Here is a 21,012-nt window from a genome sequence, read left to right as displayed (position 1 = left end):
CAGCTCTTTTGTTTCTACTTCGTGTCTAGTACAGGATGAGACATATAGCAACGGACAAGGCAGTAAGCTTAAAAAAGTGCGGGTTCCCACCCGAATATGTCAGAGCCCACAGATATCATTAGGTACTCAAGTTCCTTTTACCTTCCTGTTCCATCATCATAATGTGAGTTTTTTTCCTCATGTTTCTAAAAAGTTGGTTTGTTTTACATCTAGACATCACTCATGGGTCAAGCAGAGGGAAGGGAGAGGGAAAGACAAAGGCAGAGTGCAAAAGGCAAAGGTGCATGCCAAGTGAGTCTTTCTCTTTAAAATATTCTTGTAAGCCCCCCTAGGACACTTCCAGTGAGCTCTTATTGGCCAGAGCTGGGTCACATGACCTCTCCTGCACAGAAGGTGAGTGTTTTGGCTGGTCACCTTGCGGCATGAACACCACCCAGGTTGTTATTGTGAAAGATGAGGAGAGTCAATTTGGCATAGGAAAGCAGCCAGGCTGTCTCAGGGATCTAACCGGCTTGAGAGCTGGGGAAGGCCAGTCTTCAGAAGTCATATTATTGGGGTGCCTGGGTGGCTCAGTCGGTTAAGCGTCCGGCTTCAGCTCAGGTCATGATCTCACAGTTTGTGGGTTCGAACCCCCATCAGGCTCTGAGCTGTTAACTCAGAGCCTGGAGCCTGCTTGGGAATCTGTGTCTCCCTCTCTACCCCTCCCCTACTTGTGTCCCCCCTCCCCGCCCCCCCCAAATATAAATAAAGATTAAAAAAGAAAAAGTCATATTATCACAAGTACCATGAAGAAGTGGCCAGGCCAAAGCAAGGGTGGAGTTCAAGCTGAAAGAACAATCTGGAATGAAGGTAAGTACTGAGATGGCTTGGAGCTTTGTATCTCAAAGAGCATAAAGAAAAACAAGTTGAAGATAATGCCCGTGGCAAGAGAGGAGCATAATGGTCTATTAAGGCTAGAAGGATAAAGCAGCAGCATTAGAACTTTTAGATTGAATCCATGAACACAGAAAAGTACTGACATAGTCCAGGGAAAAATTGGCTTCATGAGTTTTGCATTTTAGAACGCGTTGGATTTTTCCAATTGGGACTAATGAGGACAGACGGGAATATGAAACACCATTTTTCCTCAACAGAGGAAAGAGCCGTTAGCCTGGACGAGGCTAGACGCAGGGGAATGGAGAGTGGTAGAATCCTTTAGGACAACAGGATTTGGTGACTGTCTCAATGTGCGGTGTGGCAGGGAGAGGGGACTCGTGTGAAAGAATAAAGAGCCCAGGGCAATGCCCAGGTTGCCGACCGAGGGACAGAGTGATGGCGTCCTGTGCCCAGCTGGGGAACGCAGCCTCTGGGGGATGGTAAACAGTGATGAGTTCCTTCTTAGATGCTGGTGCTTGAAGTGCCTGCAGGATATTCAGGGGGAGTTGTTTAATGTGAACTTGGATGTTAGATCTAGAACTCCCCACTCAGGGTAGAATATTGTGGATGTAAAGATCATAGCCGAAGCCACAGGAATGGATGAGATTGCCCTGGAAGAGTAGGTAGAGTGAGAAGCCCAAGACAGGACCTGTGTTTGGACGGAGGAAACGTTCAAGAAGGTGGCTGGAGGGACGGTGGTAAGTTGAGAAGGCAACTCCAAAGGGAGGGCAGAGGTGCGAGAGAGAATTTCCAAATGGATAATGTAACAGCATCTTGTTCTGTCGCTGTAGGAGTTTCATGAATAGTAGGCACTACCGACCTGCCGAGTAGAGAAGTCTGCCACACCCAGGCAAAGTCAGGCAGCATTCAGGCCAACGCACTTTGTGCCCAGCCAAGGAGAACATTAAATACCAAAAGTGCATCTACATTATCTCCGGTTTCCATCACTGAGGAGACGGGCAGGTCCTCGGGAAAGCTACGAAGTCGCAGAGTGAAGATCGGGTCAGATGCCTTTGGTCTGCCCTTCCTGTTTCCTTTCCTCCCGTGGCCTCCCTGCTCCTATTCCAGCTCCAGTGTTGTGTTTAGCTACAGAAATTTCTCTCAATTAAAATAAGACAGGCTCTAACTGTAGTTATTTACTCTTTGTAGAAAATGTGTTTATGCCAAAGTGTCATTTTCTAGGCTTTAAAGAAACCTTACATTCTAATTGAACAGTAAGATTCATATTCTTTTAAATTTGTAAATGAGAACTGCAGGTTATTGGGACAGTGGAGGCTTAGAAAACAATCTTTCAAAGAACGCTCAGGGGGTTGGGTAAGAACATTTGATAAATGTCCCTCTCTAGACTCCCCCACTTGCCTAAAGAGAGCGATCTGTGGATACAGGTGCTGGGGGTCTAATGCTAAAGGCTCGGGACCTGTCTGCCAGCTTTGGCTGTATTTGAAAGCTATGCCTATCGACTGTCCCCTCCTTGCTTCCCCACTCTGGTCTTCACACCCTACCTCCATCCCGCTGCCTCAAGAGTCCCAGATGCCAGGAGAACATGCTCGTGAGGTCCTTCTCCTCTTTCTGCCCTGTTGGCCCTTGGCCAGGATTTCTCACTCCCCAGGCCAGGAGACTGGACTAGTGCCCAAAGGGTGCCTCAGCTGTGTGTGAGGGGGATGGACATTGGATGGGAACTTACAGCCCTTTCTAAAACACAAGGGATCTCAGACTGGGGCATTTAGGTATGACACCTTACTGTGGAGATTTGTAATTTCCGTTACTGAGAAATCACATCGGAAGATTTTGTCTGTTTCCGTGTGGATAACTTGTGTGCGTATGTGTGCGAGTGGGGAAAATGGGAGCTAGGATAGTGTGGATGGGACTGGTTGGTGCCAGGGCCACCATGTTCAATCACAAATACATGGTATCAGATTTTACATAGTAGACTCAGATTTTGGATATTGGAATATGGGGGGAAACACCTAAAACTCCAGCCTGCATTAAAGTAAATTTTAATTTTGTCATTAATGTGAACCCTTTTTATGCCTAATAACTATATAATAGGTAGGCATAGCCTACTGTATAGACAAAGATACATATGCATATTTGACATATATAAATTGAATGTACACAGATACATAAATCTTTGACCAATTAAGAAATTCCACATCAGTTGAAACAGCTACCCCTTTCTCTTTAGTTCATCAGCAATTTCCTTGAGCCACTGTCATGTTTAAACATCTTAAACTTTTATGGCATTATGTATGGAAGGTTCCAAAGCAAAGGTCTACCATAGAGTCTGGGTTACTAAAATGCTGCTCTTACTTTTTTAAAAACTGAATTGCTTGAAAAAGTGATATACAAGTTAAAAATGGATTATCAAGTTTTTCATTGTCACCTCACACAACCTAAGTGAGAAACAACTCACAACGTCAAAAGGATGCAGAGGGAACTCGTTCTGTTCTACAGAATGGTTGCCATTGAGTGGACCATGTTGACCTTTTGAAAGCCAATCTTTCAACTGCATTCATCTGTGACGATAAATTTAAGGCTTATACCAACAAAGAGAGTGGAGAGAGAAAAATGAGACCCTTTGCTAGAGCTAGGCTCTGGGCAGCTGTTATTTTTTCTTAGGGGTGTAAGAGTTTATAAGCAAGTGCCCCTTAAGGAATGGAATGCTTATAGGTACATTCTTTACAGATGAAACGCCTAAGGAAAAACGTACTGACACAATCCTGGAAATATACATATACAGAAGCAGATGAGGACACAAATGGTCGTATTTAAAATGATCTAATATATTTTCACAAGCCAGCAAATGCAAAATAACCCTGCATTCTTCCCTTTTCCTTTAAAAAGTCATTTCTTTTTATGTTTGTCTTTTCAAATAATGCATGAGAGGTCCCGACCTTGAATCTCTCAACTTGAGAAGATCTGCAATTGCTCTCCTGGGTGGGCGAGCGTTCTTCCATCCCCATGGGGACCGGAACCAAAACTTCAGCCTGTTTAACCTCTGGGTGCTTTTAGAATGTACAGATTTCCAACCCCCTGTCCAGGATTCTGATTTAGCAGGACTGAGATGAACATGGGAATCTGTATGTTTAACAAACAAATCAGTGAATTTTAATACAGGGGGTTTAGGGAATCACACCAAGTAAATACTGCCCTGGGGCTAATCTTGTTATTAATTAGTTATTGTCAGCTAAAAGCATTTCTTCACTAGAGATGAGAAACAAAACCCAAACTTAAAGCTTCAGGGAAAGTTTCAAATTGACAATTATTTTCTAAAGTGTGTTTTTCACCCTAAACTTCAAGACCATTATTCCAGATAGCATTATTCTGGTACAATAATCAGAATTTTAAATTCTTTATTTCACTTCAAAAGTATTCCAGAAAGGCTATTTACCAGCAAGTAAGACCTGGAGTTACTATCATCTCACTTTCTATCTTTTTGTTCTAGCTCCAAACCCAACACATACGAGGGATATTCAGAATTATGATTCTGAAATTCCACGGTGTCCTGGCAGCTAAATCATTGTGGGTGCCCTTAATTATTTACTAAGGCTGAATTCCTAAAAGTGGAATTTCTGGCTCAGAAGCTAATGTTTAACCTACAGGCTCTGTGTATATTGCCAAATTACAATCTTAAGAAGTGATAATCATAATGGAACCAAACACAGGAATGCTTATGGCGTGCTAGGCACTGTATTTTAATCTGCATTATGACATTAAAATTTGATTTTATCATTATACCCATTTTAAAGATGGTAAAAAAAAATAAAAAAAGGCGGGGGGTGGGGGGCTAAAGGACTTAAAAAATGGCCAATTTCACATGTCCGGGAAGTAAGAAAACCAGAACTGAGACGAAGGTCTTCCTGACTCCAAACTCCTGTCACTAACCACTAGCCAATGCTGCCTTTTGAAAGCCTGTATTAATGGACACTCTCATCTGAAGTGTATGAGAATTCCTGTGTCCCTGTACCCTACCCAATCCTGGATATTGCTTTTCTTTTTCTTTTTTTCCTTTTTTAAGTTTATTTATTTTGAGAGACAGAGAGAGTGGAGGAGGGGCAAAGAGAGAGGGAGAGAGAGAATCCCAGGCAGGCTCTGTGCTGTCAGCGTGCAGAGCTCGACGTGAGGCTTGAACTCACGAACCGTGAGATCGTGACCTAAGCCGAAATCAAGAGTCAGACACAACCAGCTGAGACACCCAGGCACCCCAAGTACTTTTCTTTTTAAGTTGCCAGTTCAGTGGGAACAATCATTGGTTTAAGGAAGGACTATTCTTTTGCCGGTAGTTCTAGAATTCAAGTTAGGTCCGTACACAGAGACTGATTCCTTCCCCAAAGGCGTCCTACTGTGTAGCTGCTCAAGGAGGCCAGATCACAGATTTTATACACTTGCTGGTAAAACGGTTCTCAGACGCTTTCTAATGCCACGTTTATAGCTGAACAAGGTGCCATGCGAAGCTAGGAGTGATGCTGAAGTGCCTGTCACTGATTATGTGATGTCTTTTTGTTTTGTTTTGTTTTAATTTTTTTTATTTTTTATTTATTTATTTTTTTTAATATATGAAACGGAATGGGAAAAGATATTTGCAAATGACATATCGGACAAAGGGCTAGTATCCAAAATCTATAAAGAGCTCACCAAACTCCACACCCGAAAAACAAATAACCCAGTGAAGAAATGGGCAGATTATGTGATTTCAATTGAAAATTTTTAATTGGTTTTACTAGAATCTATTTATGTATGACTTCTGAGCTCAATTTCTTCTCACATGGATTTTATATTGTTTTGAATCTTCAAATACATAATAAACAGGACAGTTAAAAAATTTTTTAATGTTTATTCATCTCTGAGAGAGAGAAAGAGAGAGACAGAGCTAGAGTCAGGGAAGGGCAGAGAGAGAGGGACACAGGATCTGAAACAGGCTCCAGGCTCTGAGCCGTCAGCACAGAGCCTGACGAGGGGCTCACACTCATGAGCCAAAAAATCATGACCTGAGCCGAAGTCGGATGCTTAACTGATTGAGCCACCCAGGTGCCCTTACACAGGACAATTTAAAAGAAAACAAAAGAGGGGCGCCTGGGTGGCTCAGTCGGTCAAGCATCCGACTTCGGTTCAGGTCATGATCTCACAGTTCATGGGTTCGAGCCCCACATCAGGCTCTGTGCTGGCAGCTCAGAGCCTGGAGCCTGCTTCCGATCCTGTGTCTCCCTCTCTCTCTGCCCCTCCCTGGCTCATGCTCTCTCTCTGTCTCTCAAAGGTAATAAATATTAAAGAAAAAAGAAAAAAGGGAAAAAAAAGAAAAAAACAGAGTTGGTCACTTAATCTACTGAGCTGCCCAGTGCCCCTGAAACCTGTCTTAATATGGGGCCATTCGTGCTTCAAAACATATTAATTCTTGAAGCTTTTAAGTGTACCTAAATGGTGAAAATCGATGGCTTCTTCTCTAATCACAAGTTCATAACTTCTGCATGGAATCCACCCTCCAAAAAAGGCTTTGCCATGAAGAGCTGTTCTTTGAGTACAATATAACTGAAATCTATTATATTAGCAGAGGTCTAAGGTTATTTATATTTTTGCAAATAAATATAAAAAAATATTTATATTTTTGCAAATAAATTTATTAACACAGTCAGAAATTAGAGTGCTGGCCATCATCATTTTAGCTACTTTCCAAAGAGGTTTAACCACAACTATTTTGAAGAATCAGGCATCTATTCCTTAAAATATAACGTTGGCAACTTTTGACCCAGGATTTCTACTTTTGGATATTCATGCTAAAAAAAAGTATTCAAAATGTAGGTAAAAATTTTGATTTTTAGTAGTGCTATATGGAACGTGAGACATTACAAGCCCTGAATGCCTGATTGTATGGAAACATTTTAATATGGTACCCTGGAGTATTTAGCTATTGATTATGGTTCACGGAATACTCAGAATATAAGCTCCTTGAGGAAGGTAATTTTGTGTGTTTTGTTCTTTCCCATATCCCCAGTATCAGAAGTTCTCATTATGCTTTTATGTGCACTCAATAAATATTTGTGGGATGAATGTGTATTTAGTCATTTATTAACTAAGTTTTACTCAGCTAACCTTAAGCAAGTACCTGGCATTGTTCTAAGTACTTTAGACATTAACTCTTTTAATTCTCACAACACCATGAGGTGGTTACAAGTATTGTCTTTATTTTACAAATAAGCTAGATAGAGAAAGAGCTCAGTGTTTTAGCTGGCACTTGACTAACTCATGCAAATTGTTTCCACTGTCCATGTTCTTAACAATTATTGCCTGGTTTGATAATATATATAAAATGGTAGCTTGAAAGAATGGATTCTAATCTTTACATTTGGCTTGTTGGGTGCACTGTAAAACAGTCATCCTCTCTCCCTCTCTCTCTGCCCCTACCCCACTCACACGCTCTCTCAAAAATAAGGAAAACATTCATTAAAAAAAAAAAATAGTCCTCCTTATCAGAACAAATGAGAAGTTTCCTTCTCTATGTCCAACTATGGTTTATCATGAAGGACCAGCATATGGTTTTAAAGAGCTGAGTTGATTGGCCAAAAACTGTTTGAAATTAAGTGTAGTTAATTTATCAAGTCATGTTCATGCCCTGATTTTATATACTTGTATCTATCAATAAACACTGTGATACTGGAAAAAAAGAAAAACAGAAAAAAAAAAAGCTGGGTTGATTAGCTGAAACTGTTTGAAATAATATGTTAATGTAATCTATTTACACAGTTCCTCTTTCACAATGACCTGGATGTAAAAACAAAGTTACTAGAGCAGAAAGAAAACAGAGTTTTGCTGACTCCCTAGCCTTCCTCCATGGAGATCCCAAGCAGCTTAAATTCTGGCCCCAAGGAATTTTGAGATCACTTTGGGGATGCTTTGTGGAGAAATACCACGAGTGGCTTTAATTTTTCTTTCTGGATGGACCTTTCCCTTTGTTGTGATTAATTCTGCTAAGGGGATATGCCTGAGGGCCCTAAGGGGCCTCATGGAACTCTCCTGGATTTCCTGGCACTGGTAGGTCCAGCTGTCTCCCTCAGTTCACTGAGTTCTTGCTTCTGATGCTCAAAGTTGAGCAACATTTTTGCAGAAATGATAAGACGGTTAGCCTAGTAGTGCTTTTGTTCTTGGTGGGATTGTAATATATGGCTCTTTTGGGTCTTCTTCCCGGTTTTAATTCAGCTCCTTTTCCTAGAACTTAAGCATAGTGGACACATACTCAAGAACATGTCAGTGACAGAAACGATCTTGTGCTCAGAATCGCCTCTGCAAGGCACTCTGCCGTCCTTTCACTAAACGTGTGTATCTTGAGTAAAGCCTCCCTCGAGATAGTTATATTTCAAGGAACCTTCCCACCTGTCATTTAAATAGAGTCTTGCCAGGTTGACCTGACTCGTCTTCCAGATATGCCCAGACATGTCAAATCCTAGGTTTAACACAACCTAGAGTCAAACTGGATTTCATACTACACGAAGATAAAAAAAAAAAAAAATGACTGCATTTTGCAGATGTTCTTGTTTGATTATTCTTGGTGGTGTCCCATTCGACTTGGAATAGAGGTGAAGTTTGTCCTTCAGAAAATTAAACCGTAAGATCAGTTCCTTAACTGATCATCTCAGATCACAAGGAGAAGGAAGAATGACTTGTGGGTCTGTAAGACTGTAACTGGGTTGAGCGTGTTAGCATATCCAAGGGAAGAATCGCAAGGATATGATCAAGAGAGGTTGGGCAATATTGGAAGCCTGGAAAAATGGAATTTAAACAAGCAAAGTGTGGCAGAGCCAGGCGACCACTCTCAAAGGAAGAAGCAGCTTTGGCCAACAGGCTTCAATTCTTTCTATCCTAGTAGTAAGGACATTCCTTTTTTTTTTTTTTTTTTTTTTTAATTTTTTTTTCAACGTTTTTTTTATTTATTTTTGCGACAGAGAGAGACAGAGCATGAACGGGGGAGGGGCAGAGAGAGAGGGAGACACAGAATCTGAAACAGGCTCCAGGCTCCGAGCCATCAGCCCAGAGCCCGACGCGGGGCTCGAACTCACGGACCGCGAGATCGTGACCTGGCTGAAGTCGGACGCTTAACCGACTGCGCCACCCAGGCGCCCCAGGACATTCCTAATAAGAACGGGCTGCAAGATCTCCTTCTGCACGGACTATTCAAATTCCATCGGCAACACCGTCCTACTTGAGAATGATGAATCAGATTATCATGCCTAATGCCATGAAATATTTAATTCAGTTCTTTTCCCTTGTTCTAATTCATGTACTTTAATATTATAACTTTTCCTAATGCTACTACTGCTGGTTCTTTTGAATGCTTAATATGTGATAGCATTCAAATACATTTTCTCATTGAATCTGCTGATTAACCACATGAGGCAGGTGAGGACCATTGTCCTAATGATTTGGGTGAAGAGACAGGTTTAAAGATGTGAGTCCCGATTTGTCCGACTAAATTCAGTCTTCAGCCTGAGATTTGACTTCAACGGGTGTCTGTCTGTAGGAAAATAAGGGAGGACCAATGAGTCATTAATTGGTCTTACACCATAACTAAATTCTCTTTTGAGGGCTAAGTGAGTTCTAAGCATGAAGTATGGAACACCATACGTTCATTGGGGCTAAATAGTTGCCTGCGCTTTTAAAGCATAAGATTTTATCTCCTTTTAGTGAAATTGGGTTTTTTTAGTCACAAGTTTTGCTTCTCGGATGTTATTTATTGTTTTAATAATGGCAGAAAAGTGTATAGAGTATAAAATAATCAAAAACTGATTTACTATTGAAATTGGACCAATGTATCTAGGATTTATTGTTTTCACCACCGAAAGTCCACATTTTTCTATTCTTTGGCTTATGGTTCCTTTCTGTCTCCACACACTTCATGATTATTTTGCTTTTAGTTCCTGTACAAGGTTAAAATTGATTTTTCAGAACTTCCAATAACAATTTATAAAGGATATAGCTCCAAAGGTGGCATTTCCAGCTGAAGTGCTTAGCTTATATCTGTTAATTTAATATCACAAACTCCTTTCTTTAGCACAATAATTTATTTCTTAACAGAGGATGTGTGAAGGACAAAAAGTGGGCTAAGTTAAATGGTACTATTTCTGCCAAAGTGTTCTCGAGACATTGACATTATATATGGAATGTAATAGCCACTATCATTAACTCAGAAAGGCTTTGGTGTGAAGGCAGATCTCTCACTAACACACATTTAACATTTATACCACGATCATTCTCCAAAATTCAGATTTATTGAGTTAGATATCAACAATTTACTAACAACGGTTTTTAGATTTGCTCTTTCGTATGCAATATGTGACTACGTGTGCATGACCTGTAAATTATTAGTGTCTCTTTGGTCATATTATTCTTTGAGGTCATTGGGGTGTGTTCACTGTCCTTATGTTAACATCTTGAAAGGCTCCATATACACCATACTACTTTTCTAAACCTGTACGTTGCTAAACACTGGCAGAGCTGGAAGGAGAGCCAGAAACTTAAAAGTTAGAAAAACACCATGCAAAAAGAGGCTTATCTATGTAGTCCCAATGTTTTTCAATCATGCCATAGCCTCAACATTTTTTTTTTCCTTTTGGCATGTTGCTTTTTATATAGGGTAATAGTTGTTGTTTTTATGATCGGCTAATATCATGGCTTAGAAACATCACAACAATGACCAACACTGAAGTAGTTTTTGGACTTAAATCCCAAGGTAAGTTTCTGAACTAGTTTGCAGTGCTGTTAACGAACATTCATAATCACGCCTTCCTTCTTAAAAAGTCACTCTGAGTCTCTATTGCCTCGGCGTGCATATCCGGTTTTAAGTCATTTGTAGGTCAGGACTCATGTTGGTACTGACAGTGCCCTAGGACCTGGCCCTTGCCTGCATGTCACATTGCAGGTGTTGAAAGAATATGGGCTGTAGGTAGATGTGGGCTCAGCTGAGAACAAGATTACTGATTTCTGGGGTCAAGTATTATGTGCCAGCAGTTTTCATCTTGAAAAGATCTTAGGAAGGCCATTTTCCAAGTCTTGATTAGAAGCCTTTCAAAGAAGGCTACAGCATTATTAAGCCCCAAATATGTTAGGTCCTGTTTTATTACTTGCCAAGAATATGAGCAACGTTCTAAAATAAATACTACAATACGCTCAGAAATTTCTGCGGTTCTTTAAAACTTGAAGCTAAGTGTGAGAGTTTCATGAGAGCCCAGTGAGTTGGCCGCACTGGCTATGTCGCCTGGAGCAAAGGGGAGACATGGAAATAAGAAACTAACGTTTACTTCTAGGAAATAAGCCTTTTCACAAATAGGATATTCTTTCCCCACTTCTGTACTCTTATTAAGTTTTCGTTGAATCCTTTTGGTCTTCCCTCCCTTCCTCTGGTGGTTCCTAGTTACTAAATGAGCTAAAAGCATCACCAGTCCATTCTGAAGTGAGAAAAATTAATATAATATAGTGGCCCTTACAATCATTTTTTCTTCCTGAAATATTGTTCTCTATTCTGATATTGTACCCTTCCCACTATTTTGGTATTAGAACATTCTTTTGAAATATGGTCACTGTTACAATGATTTTTTTCTTTTCTTTTAAAAAGTGTTCTTACTGGGGGCACCCGGGTGGCTCAGTCAGTTACATGTCTGACTCTTGATTTCGGTTCAGGTCACGATCTCACGGTTGGTGAGTTCGAGCCCCTCAGTGGGCTCTCCACTGGCAGCAGGGAGCCTGCTTGGGACTCTCTCTCTCTCTCTCTCTCTCTCTCTCTGCCCCTCCCTCATTTTCTTTCTCTCAGAATAAATAAATAAACTTAAAAAAATATTCTTACTGGACAAGAGCTTTAAAGGTTGATGACTCTATGTTAATCCCCAAATTTATATTTGAAATTCTGTCAATTTATGAAGTTGAAAGTTGGCAGCCACAACTGTAGACAAACCTATAACTGAACTGTAGTATTTATTTCCAGATTTCTCTGAAAGGGGACACAGTTAGCAACAGATACTGGAAAATACTCTCAAGAATATGACAGATGATTTTTCATATCAAAAAGGTAAGTAAGTCACTTCCTGTCCGGTTTCCACTTGACTATTATCTTTTTTTTTTTTTAATTTTTTAACGTTTATTTATTTTTGAGACATGGAGAGACAGATCGTGAATGGGGGAGGGTCAGAGAGAGGGAGACACAGAATCCGAAACAGGCTCCAGGCTCTGAGCGGTCAGCACAGAGCCCAACACGGGGCTCGAACTCACGGACCGCGAGATCATGACCTGAGCCGAAGTCGGCCGCTTAACCGACTGAGCCACCCAGGCGCCCCTTGACTATTATCTTTATCCAACATTTACCCTCTCTACACCTCTAATAATCAGCTTTATTTGCCAACATCAACTATACCAGTTTGTATGATATAAAATCATACGTTATTTTCTGTCCATATGGATTTATCATTTGCCAAATGCTTCAAAGTCCATAGAGAAACAAAGAAAACATTATATATACATCCATATTTCAAATAACTTTAAAGTTATTTTATTGCCAGAGTTAAGTTATATATAATTTTGTATTCATCTTAATTTTTATCCATAAATAGTCCTTAAAAGAAAGCAATACAGAAAAGCAAATTTTGAAATGAGTTTACAATAATCCTATACAGCGTAGATATGAGCAAAATGTTGTCTTTCAATTTTTTTTTTTCCAAACACATTTTAGGGTCTGTGTCTACAGTTACCACAAATCACATAGCAATAGACAGAATTAAGTTTTAAAATCTGGGGCAGTTTGTCACTGTGTTAAGAGTTATAGAATGGGAGAGAGAAGCCCTGAGATCTACTTCTGCTTTTTTCTTTAGAAAATAAGACAGCTGGATTCTAACATCTTTAGTATTTCTGCAGCTTTATACTTCTAAGCTATAAGAAAGACGTTTCAAACGTTAGCTGAAAGGCTAGTAAAACAAAGGTTCATTCAAATATATGAATGTTATTCAACAGCTTTGGAACAATTTGTTTTGATTAAATGCTTTCCATCTCATTAAAAAGTTTGGCACCTCCTCCCTATTCCTTGTCTAATTTGCACAAAAATTCACTTACGCTCTTTTATGGAACGTGTAGCGTTTTGTGTTTTGTGTTTTGAATACAGTGACACGTGTACATTAGCTATCTTCCCTCCAGCAGCCCAGGGACCGTACCACACTGCTCAGCTTTGTAAACCACAACAACGGTGGGCATTGTGTCTTACACAAAATGCTAAGCAAACATTTATTAAATAATTGATGGAACTATTACAGAAGATCTTAGCCAGGGATTTGCTAGGTAAGCTACAGCATTCAAATTATTCATTTATTCATTCAACAAACACTTGCTGAAGGTGTAATGTGCACCCGACGCTGGGCTGGAGGCTAAAGACATAAAGGTAAACACAGTGGCTGGAAGTAAAGGATCTCATAAAATAGCAGGCTGACACTTAACGAAAAAATTCCCATACAGTGTGATGTACCAGCAGCGTAGGAAGCGATGGCCTACGGATGACAGTAAAGGGTCCGTGGACCAGAGATTGTTACTTCCGAGAAGGGTATTGAAGGAATGCTACGTGTCTGTGAAGCAGACCCATGTGCTTGCAGTGTGTGTGTGTGTGTGTGTGTGTATCGATTCCAGGCAAAGAGAGTGATCTGGGCTTTCGGAGAGGTGAGAAGCAGCATGGCATGTCTGGGGCAGGCTTGGTGGAGGAGGAGATGATACACAGCACAGAGGCGGGGAAGAGGGTGGTGACAGATGAGTCTGAGTAGTTGTGGGCAGAGCTACAACTGTAAGTCACGGGGCGACAATGACAGGTTTTTTTTTTTAAATTTTTTTTTAACGTTTATTTATTTTTGAGACAGAGAGAGACAGAGCATGAATGGGGGAGGGGCAGAGAGAGAGGGAGACACAGAATCTGAAACAGGCTCCAGGCTCTGAGCCATCAGCACAGAGCCCGACGCGGGGCTGGAACTCACAGACTGCAAGATCGTGACCTGAGCCGAAGTCGGACGCTTAACCGACTGAGCCACCCAGGCGCCCCGACAATGACAGGTTTTAATCAGGGCAAGTGCCCATCACTCCACTGGCTCTGTAGAGGATGGTGTGGAGACAAGAGATTCCAGAAGAAGGAAGACCCGCTTCTAAGTCCGGGTGAGGTCCCGAGCACCAGGGCTCCGCTGGGGTCCGAGGTGCCCGGACTCAGCAGCTGGCCCCCCAGCCGCTTACCGCTCTGCCACAGAAAACGTTAGGTTTTCACGTGCATTAACTTGGCTGGATTTTTTTCTAGAAGAACATTTGAAACTTAAACAGTAAAAATTATGACCATGAAGCTTTGTGGAGAAGTCCACAAGTGATGGTCACAGGAGAGAAAAAAACTGGAAAAAGAAAGACATGCGTACTCTATCCTTGCTAATGAGTAAAACCTGTAGGACGCGGTGAAAAGATTTTCATGTCCCTACATGTCAAGTCTGTCATAAGAGAACATTTCTGAAAGAATTCAAAATGTACCCCTTCAGCTTAGTTGACTTGATTAGATATGAACTGAATTACCGACGTCCACATATCCCTTTGTGTGCATGTGGTCATTTTAGACTTATTTTACCCTGCAAATGCAGTCTGTAGCATTCCCCAGAACCTGTACTTGGGAGACGGCAGTGAGCTTCGCGCAGTAGGTAAGCTTTATCCAGCAGCCTGAAAGGGGCGCGGGGATAAATGTTTGGTGCATTTGAAGACGGACGTGAGTGAGGGGCATAGAGCTGTGCGGGTGCTCTCTGTTTGTGTTTCCTGCATAAATCTCCCACAGAGAAATCCGATCCCTCCTGGGGAAGAAACGGAGAAGAAAGAGCCTGAGTTCAGCACTGCCCAACTTCAGCTAGCCTGCCTGATGCGTGGTGGACCCAGAAGAAGCGTGATTTGAATACAATTTAGGTAGAAGTGTGTGAAGGATTCCGTCTTAAGAACAAACTACAAATCATATTGCAAGTGAGCCGAAAAACACAAATCCTATATTTCCTGAATTTTGTTAAACAAACCTAAACAGATGTATTTTTTTAAAAAATAACTGTTTATTACGGCTAACCAGAGAGTGAATTCTTTTTTGTTTAAGCAAGTACCAGAACTAATTTCATGCCCAAATAAATTACTTATATCTATTCCTTTATTTATCGCTAATCATTAGTAAAACTAGTCATAAAGAGGCATCTTACTTTATATGGTATCCTACATATATTTTTACCTTTTTATTATGGAAATTTTAAATAGCTACAAAAGTAGACACAGCACAGTAAGCCCAATGTACTTATCATCCAGTGTCCACATTCATGATCTCTCGCAATCTGGTTTCATTTTCCCTCTTAACCCTTTCTCTTATTATTTTTTAAATTATTTACTTATTTGTTCTAAATTTATTTATTTATTTTGAGAGAGAGAGAGAGAGAGAGAGAGAGAGAGCAAGCAGAGGAGGGGCAGAGAGAGGGAGAGAGAGAATCCCAAGCAGGCTCTGTGCTGTCAGTACAGAGCCCAACATGGGGTCTATCTCACGAACCATGAAATCATGACCTGAGCTGAAATCAAGAGTTAGAGGCTTAACTAACTGGGCCACCCAGGCACCCCTAAAATTTTACTTTTAATTAATTTTTCTCCCTTTATCGTTTTAAAACAAATCTTAAACATTTTCTTTTTAACTTCAAGATTTTAGCATGCATCCCTGTAGATAAGCCTTCTTATTTAAACAAATATTTATTTATTTTTGAGAGAGAGAGAGAGAGAAGAGCGTGAGAGAGTGGGAGAGAGGCAGAGAGAGAGGGAGACACAGGATCCAAAGCAGGCTCCAGGCTCTGAGCTGTCAGCACAGAGCCTGATGCGGGGCTCAGACCCACGAACCGTGAGACCATGACCTGAGCTGAAGCCGGATGCTCAACAGACTGAGCCACACAGGCACCCCTAAAGATGAGGATTCTTAAAAACAAAACAAAACAAAAAACCCCACATAACTACAGTAAACTTATAGCTAACTCTTAAAAACTGACAGTAATTCCTTCCCTATATATATTTAGCCAGGGCCCAAATTTGTAGTTATCTCTTAAATGTCATAAACTGATTTTTAATTGTTTGAGTCAGGACCCAAATAAGGTAAACACATGCAATTGTGTTTAATATTTTATGATGTTTAAGATTTTAATATGTTTAAGATTTTATTAATCTGTAGGTTCCATTACACCTCACTATTTTTCCTTGACAGTTATTTGGTTAGGGCACTAGGAGGCCATTATCCTATAGTTTTTCCCAGTCTGGATTTTGGGAGTTGTAGCCTCATAGTGTGATTTAGCATGTTTCTTTGCTCTCTGTATTTTCTGTTAATTGGTAATTGTATCTAGAGTTTAGATCAGATTTAGGTTCTATCATTATTAGGAGGAGGAGGAGGAGGAGAAGGAGGAGGAGTATTTTTGGCTAGACTTCTTAATGGATAAAGCTGTGTTTTTTCATTAGGAGGCTCATAACTTCCAGTGTGTTGTCTTATTATAATGTTAACAACTGCTGATACACAACACCTAGATCTTCACATACACATTTAAATTTTAAAAGTTTTGATGTAAAAGCTATTCAGATGGATCTTCTGAACAACCAAGATTTGTTGAGAAGAGGTAAGTGCCACCTGAGATTAACAATCACAAAAAAAAAACACTTCTAAAAAAACCATGAATGCAAATAATTCCTAATGATCCCATCAAAGGTTTGTTTCATTTATCCAAATTATATGCCATGGATCAGCAAGCACCTTGACAAGGAAACTTCTTTATGTGTGATATAAATCACCAATTGCTTCCTTATTTAAAACCTGGATGATGATCACAGCTCTGTGACTCCATAAATTTGAGTTTCTAATATTATGCAGAAGAACATAAAACCTGTTTATGCATTATAATGCAGCAATAATGTATCTTTTCGCAATCATTGGCATAACTAAATCTACTAACTTGCCTATAGCATGCATAATGACAAGTTTGCAAAATGATCGGAATTTTAAATTTTAATACACCTTCAATCCAAATCCCTGCAGCAATTAAAGAGAAAACCACACATATCAAACCAACAAACGCCTTTAACTAAGTAAGCTGCAGTTTACAGGGAGAGTTTCCATATGCCCTTTGAGGCTACAGCAAAACTAGAGTCCAACAGATATAATTGCCTATTAAAATAAGTCCTGATCGAAATGGTTTGCTTCCTCATCTTCTTTAAAATAAAGATTTACAGAAACTCAACATAAAACATAATGTTAGTTTAGGCTGCCCAAAGGGTTATTCTCCCATGTTTTGGGCTCCTTCTATGGAGGCAAGATTGACGTGGAGAGCTGAGATATTTATCTGGCTCAGGATTTGGCAAATTTCTTTCTGCAAATGTCCAAACAGTAAATATTTTAGGCTTTATGTGCCATTTGATCTCTGTCACAACTATTCAACTATGCTACCACAGCAACCTTGGACAACGCATAAATAAATGAACACACCGTGTTCCAATAAAACTTTATTTATAAAAAAAAAACAAACCAGGCAGCGGGCCTTGTTTGGCCTGTGAGTCATAGTCTGCTGACCCCTAATCTGGATGGTTCAAGCCAATTCTTACTTGTGTGAAGAAAATATTTTTTTCTTCCTCTAAATAATTGAGCTTGGCAGTCCACACTAATTGAGTTCAACAAAAGGGAGCTTAACTTTCCCCTTCATTTGATATGTGTAGACACAGGTTTTGTTATATTTTTAAAGCAAGTCCTTTGAGAAGGCCAGCCACCTGTCTGAGTTTATTAGAATTAATGAGGGAAAAGAATGGATTGTCCTATGTAGAACAAAAGAAATCTGTCAGAAGGAGGTTCAATACTTAATGGAGGCATTGTGCATTTTTACTTGGTTTTATAAAGCAACCACTTCAAAGCTGAAGACCAAAGAAAACTTGAGCACCAGAGAAAAAAGAGAGAGAGAGAGAGAGACAGAGAAAAGGATTTTAGTTGTCAGGGTCAGAAATCAATCATTAACTGTAACATTAAACATGAACTTTGTATTCCTGTTACTTCAAACAACAACAACAACAACAAAAACCTCACAATTCATTTAAAGTTGGCAACTCACTTTAAAGAAACGGGATGAATTGTTCCATTGTCTGAAATTAAAAATGTTCACTCTATCTTTAATTTGTTTCCAATTAACTTTTGTTACAACACTGATTATTCAATTGTATAAAATAATCATTCCTTGTAAGGAGGGCCTGTAATCTTCAGGGTTTTAAAATACTACATGTCTGATATGCTTTATATGCCCACATGAATATATTCCAGAGAGAAATGACCGTTTATTTTAGTCTGAAATTAAAAAAAAAAATGTATCTATGCTTTGTCTTGAATTTTCCAAGATTAATTTTTGGATGAATCTGGCAGAGGCTAGATCAAGATTATAGTTTACTTTATCTTTTATTTTATCTTTTAAAATATATAGAGGAGCCTAATGCAGACTCCATCGTGGACACAGAAGAAAAGTGCACTTGAAGTTATGACCGATTCAGATGCACTAAAAACCTAGAGATCTAGAAGGAATTTTATTTCTTAGGGTGAAGTGTTTATTTTCTTTGCGGGGGAGCAAAAATCCTTTTTTTTTTTTTTTTTTTTTTTTTTTTTGTGCTTAGACTTATCTCCAAAGGACATTTTCTGGAGGTCGTCCAACTTGTTTTGATAATGTTAAAAAGATAACTCGCAAACATTCAACAAATTATCTAACTCTTGCCATTTGCACTTTCCTTAATTCTCTGAAGTGTCGGGTATTGAAGACTGCTCCAAGGTCCACAGGCCTAATGTTCTGGCTCAAGGGAAAATTAAATTTTTGAGACATAAGGAAGGATTTTTTACAATATATGTCTTTTCTGTCAAATGAGGCTTGACATTTGAAAACTTTAAGATTGAGGACACAGATAAATGATCTTTTTACATACAGAAGGAAGAAAAGGAATTGGCAAACAAGTTTATAACTGCTGTTTATAAAATCTGCTGATGATCCTGCTAATGGGAGACAGATTAAAGAATGTATTTTCCATGGATTTATCCCTGTAGTGGCTACAGAGAAGAACTATGATTTTGGCATTCAGTTCCCAAGACAGATTTTATAATGGAAAAAAAAAAAAAAAAGACAACACAGATTACACAGTGATGGACACTGTTTGTTAATTATATTTACATAATCATGGACATGGTCTTTAAACTACGTGAGCCTAAACTTGAATTTGGATATAAAAAAGTGTTTTCATCTAATGATGAAACTAGAAATATGGAACATGTCCTCAGTATTTGTTCTTGCTTGTGCTTCTGATCTCATCATAGCGATGCTTGTTTTGAGGGCATTTCTGGCAGCACTATGCTCATTTGTACAGTCTTAGATCTGATGACCTTTAAATTTATGACCTACTAAATAATCTTCTTCAGCTTTGGAGGAAAAAGAGATGGGTCAATAGAGTTTTAATTACGAAACGCCTGGCAGGGACCCTGCTAATAGAATACAGATCCCGCAGTACATAATGCAACCTAGTCATCCTTTACACTGTTACATTTTGTTCTAGCCTAGGATGTGACAAACTTAAGAAATAAGGTTTTTAGAGCACTGTAAAGAAAAATGGCTCCTATGCTCACTAAGTCTGAGAATATCCTCGTGTGACTGCTTTTTGTGGAAGCACATTTTCCATTGAAGCTACACTGCAGTGTTTTGAGATGCGTAGTGTTTTCTGGAAAAACACGTATATGGTCATAGCTATAGGACAGCTATTGCACGAATACATTTTTCTGTGAATATCTTTTTAGTTTGCCAGCATTTCCAGCTTTAACGATAGTGTCATACACAAGTAAGTTTTGTCCCTGTTGAGTGAGTAAGTAAGTTTTGTTCCCTGAAAGGAAGGGATGTACAGAATTCTGACAGGGCGTCAACAAGTTCTCGCAGATCCAGACCAAGCCAACTACAAGGGGATAACAGCATCCTTTCATGATGTGACGAATGGATGACTTTTAGTTAGAGGCTTTTAGTTGAGGATTACAGTGCCAGGCAAGATGACTAAGTTGAAATGCTTTGGAGAAAAACTCATCTCTGTGTTGCCATTTGCCTTCGAGACATTCTCCAACACATTTGGCCATGGGCTGGGATTTCCTGTAGAACTCGAAGAGTTTTAAAGGAGTGTTTTACTACTAAATAATAAGAACACCCCGCACAAGAAAACATCTTTGGGAAGGGAATTACTAGAGATTTTTATCAAATAATAAGAACTAAGAGGGAGGTGTGACATGTGGTTTGGAGAAATGATTGGCTTTGGTAGAAAAAAACCTCACAATGTTGCCTTTGGAAAAAGTTGTTCCCGATGAATTCTTTTTCCCCCCATGTAATAGTTAGGTTGTAAGTCAATTCTCTGGGTAATGAGGTTGTGCCTACATAGTCAGTTTGGGAATTTTTGTAGAATGTAAGTCAATTTAATTATGTATTTTTTAGTTTTTGAAAACTCTTTATTGTAGCCCACAAGAAAAGTGCACATAATCTAAGTGTAAACAGCTTGACAAATTTTCACTGTGGTATCCAGCATCCCCATCAAGAGACATAACATTACCAGCATCTGGAAGCTCTGCTTATGTTTCTTTCCAGATGCTTCTCCCACTTCTAAGGTACGACTATTCCTTATTTCTCCATTATGGATTATTTGTGATTTTTCCTAACTTGGTATAAATTGAATCATAGAGAATGTATTCTTTTGGGTCTGGGCACTGTATTTGTTAGATTTATCTATATGACTAGAAGTAGTTTTAGATTATCTATTTTCATTGCTGCATGTATTTTATTATATGAATATACCACAATTTATTTTTCCATTCAACCATTTTGCGGGTAGTTCCCAGTTTTAATGATTATGAATAGTGCTGCTATTAGACATTAATGTACGTGGTTTTTGGTAAATATGTCTATGCATTTCTATTGTATACATTTTTGTCTTTAGAAAGCACACTTTGTTATAGTTATTTAAAAGTATTTGTCCACTCCAGTACTGAAATCTGTGGTTCTGCATCTAATGATTTAT

The 21,012-nt window shown here is 39.4% G+C and overlaps 1 long non-coding RNA gene across 2 annotated transcripts in view; it reads right to left on the bottom strand.

Moving 5' to 3' along the window:
- Positions 1-9,145: 9,145 nt before the first annotated feature.
- Positions 9,146-21,012, bottom strand: part of LOC125923449 (uncharacterized) — a 78,944-nt gene continuing 67,077 nt past the window's right edge. For both annotated transcript variants that reach the window (XR_007458044.1, XR_007458046.1), the window contains one exon: positions 9,146-9,418. This is a non-coding gene — a long non-coding RNA (uncharacterized LOC125923449). The remainder of the gene's footprint in view (positions 9,419-21,012) is intronic.

This window comes from Panthera uncia, chromosome B1, assembly GCF_023721935.1.
Source record: "Panthera uncia isolate 11264 chromosome B1, Puncia_PCG_1.0, whole genome shotgun sequence".
Lineage (NCBI taxonomy): Eukaryota > Metazoa > Chordata > Mammalia > Carnivora > Felidae > Panthera > Panthera uncia.
This window is presented reverse-complemented; position numbering and strand designations above follow the sequence as displayed.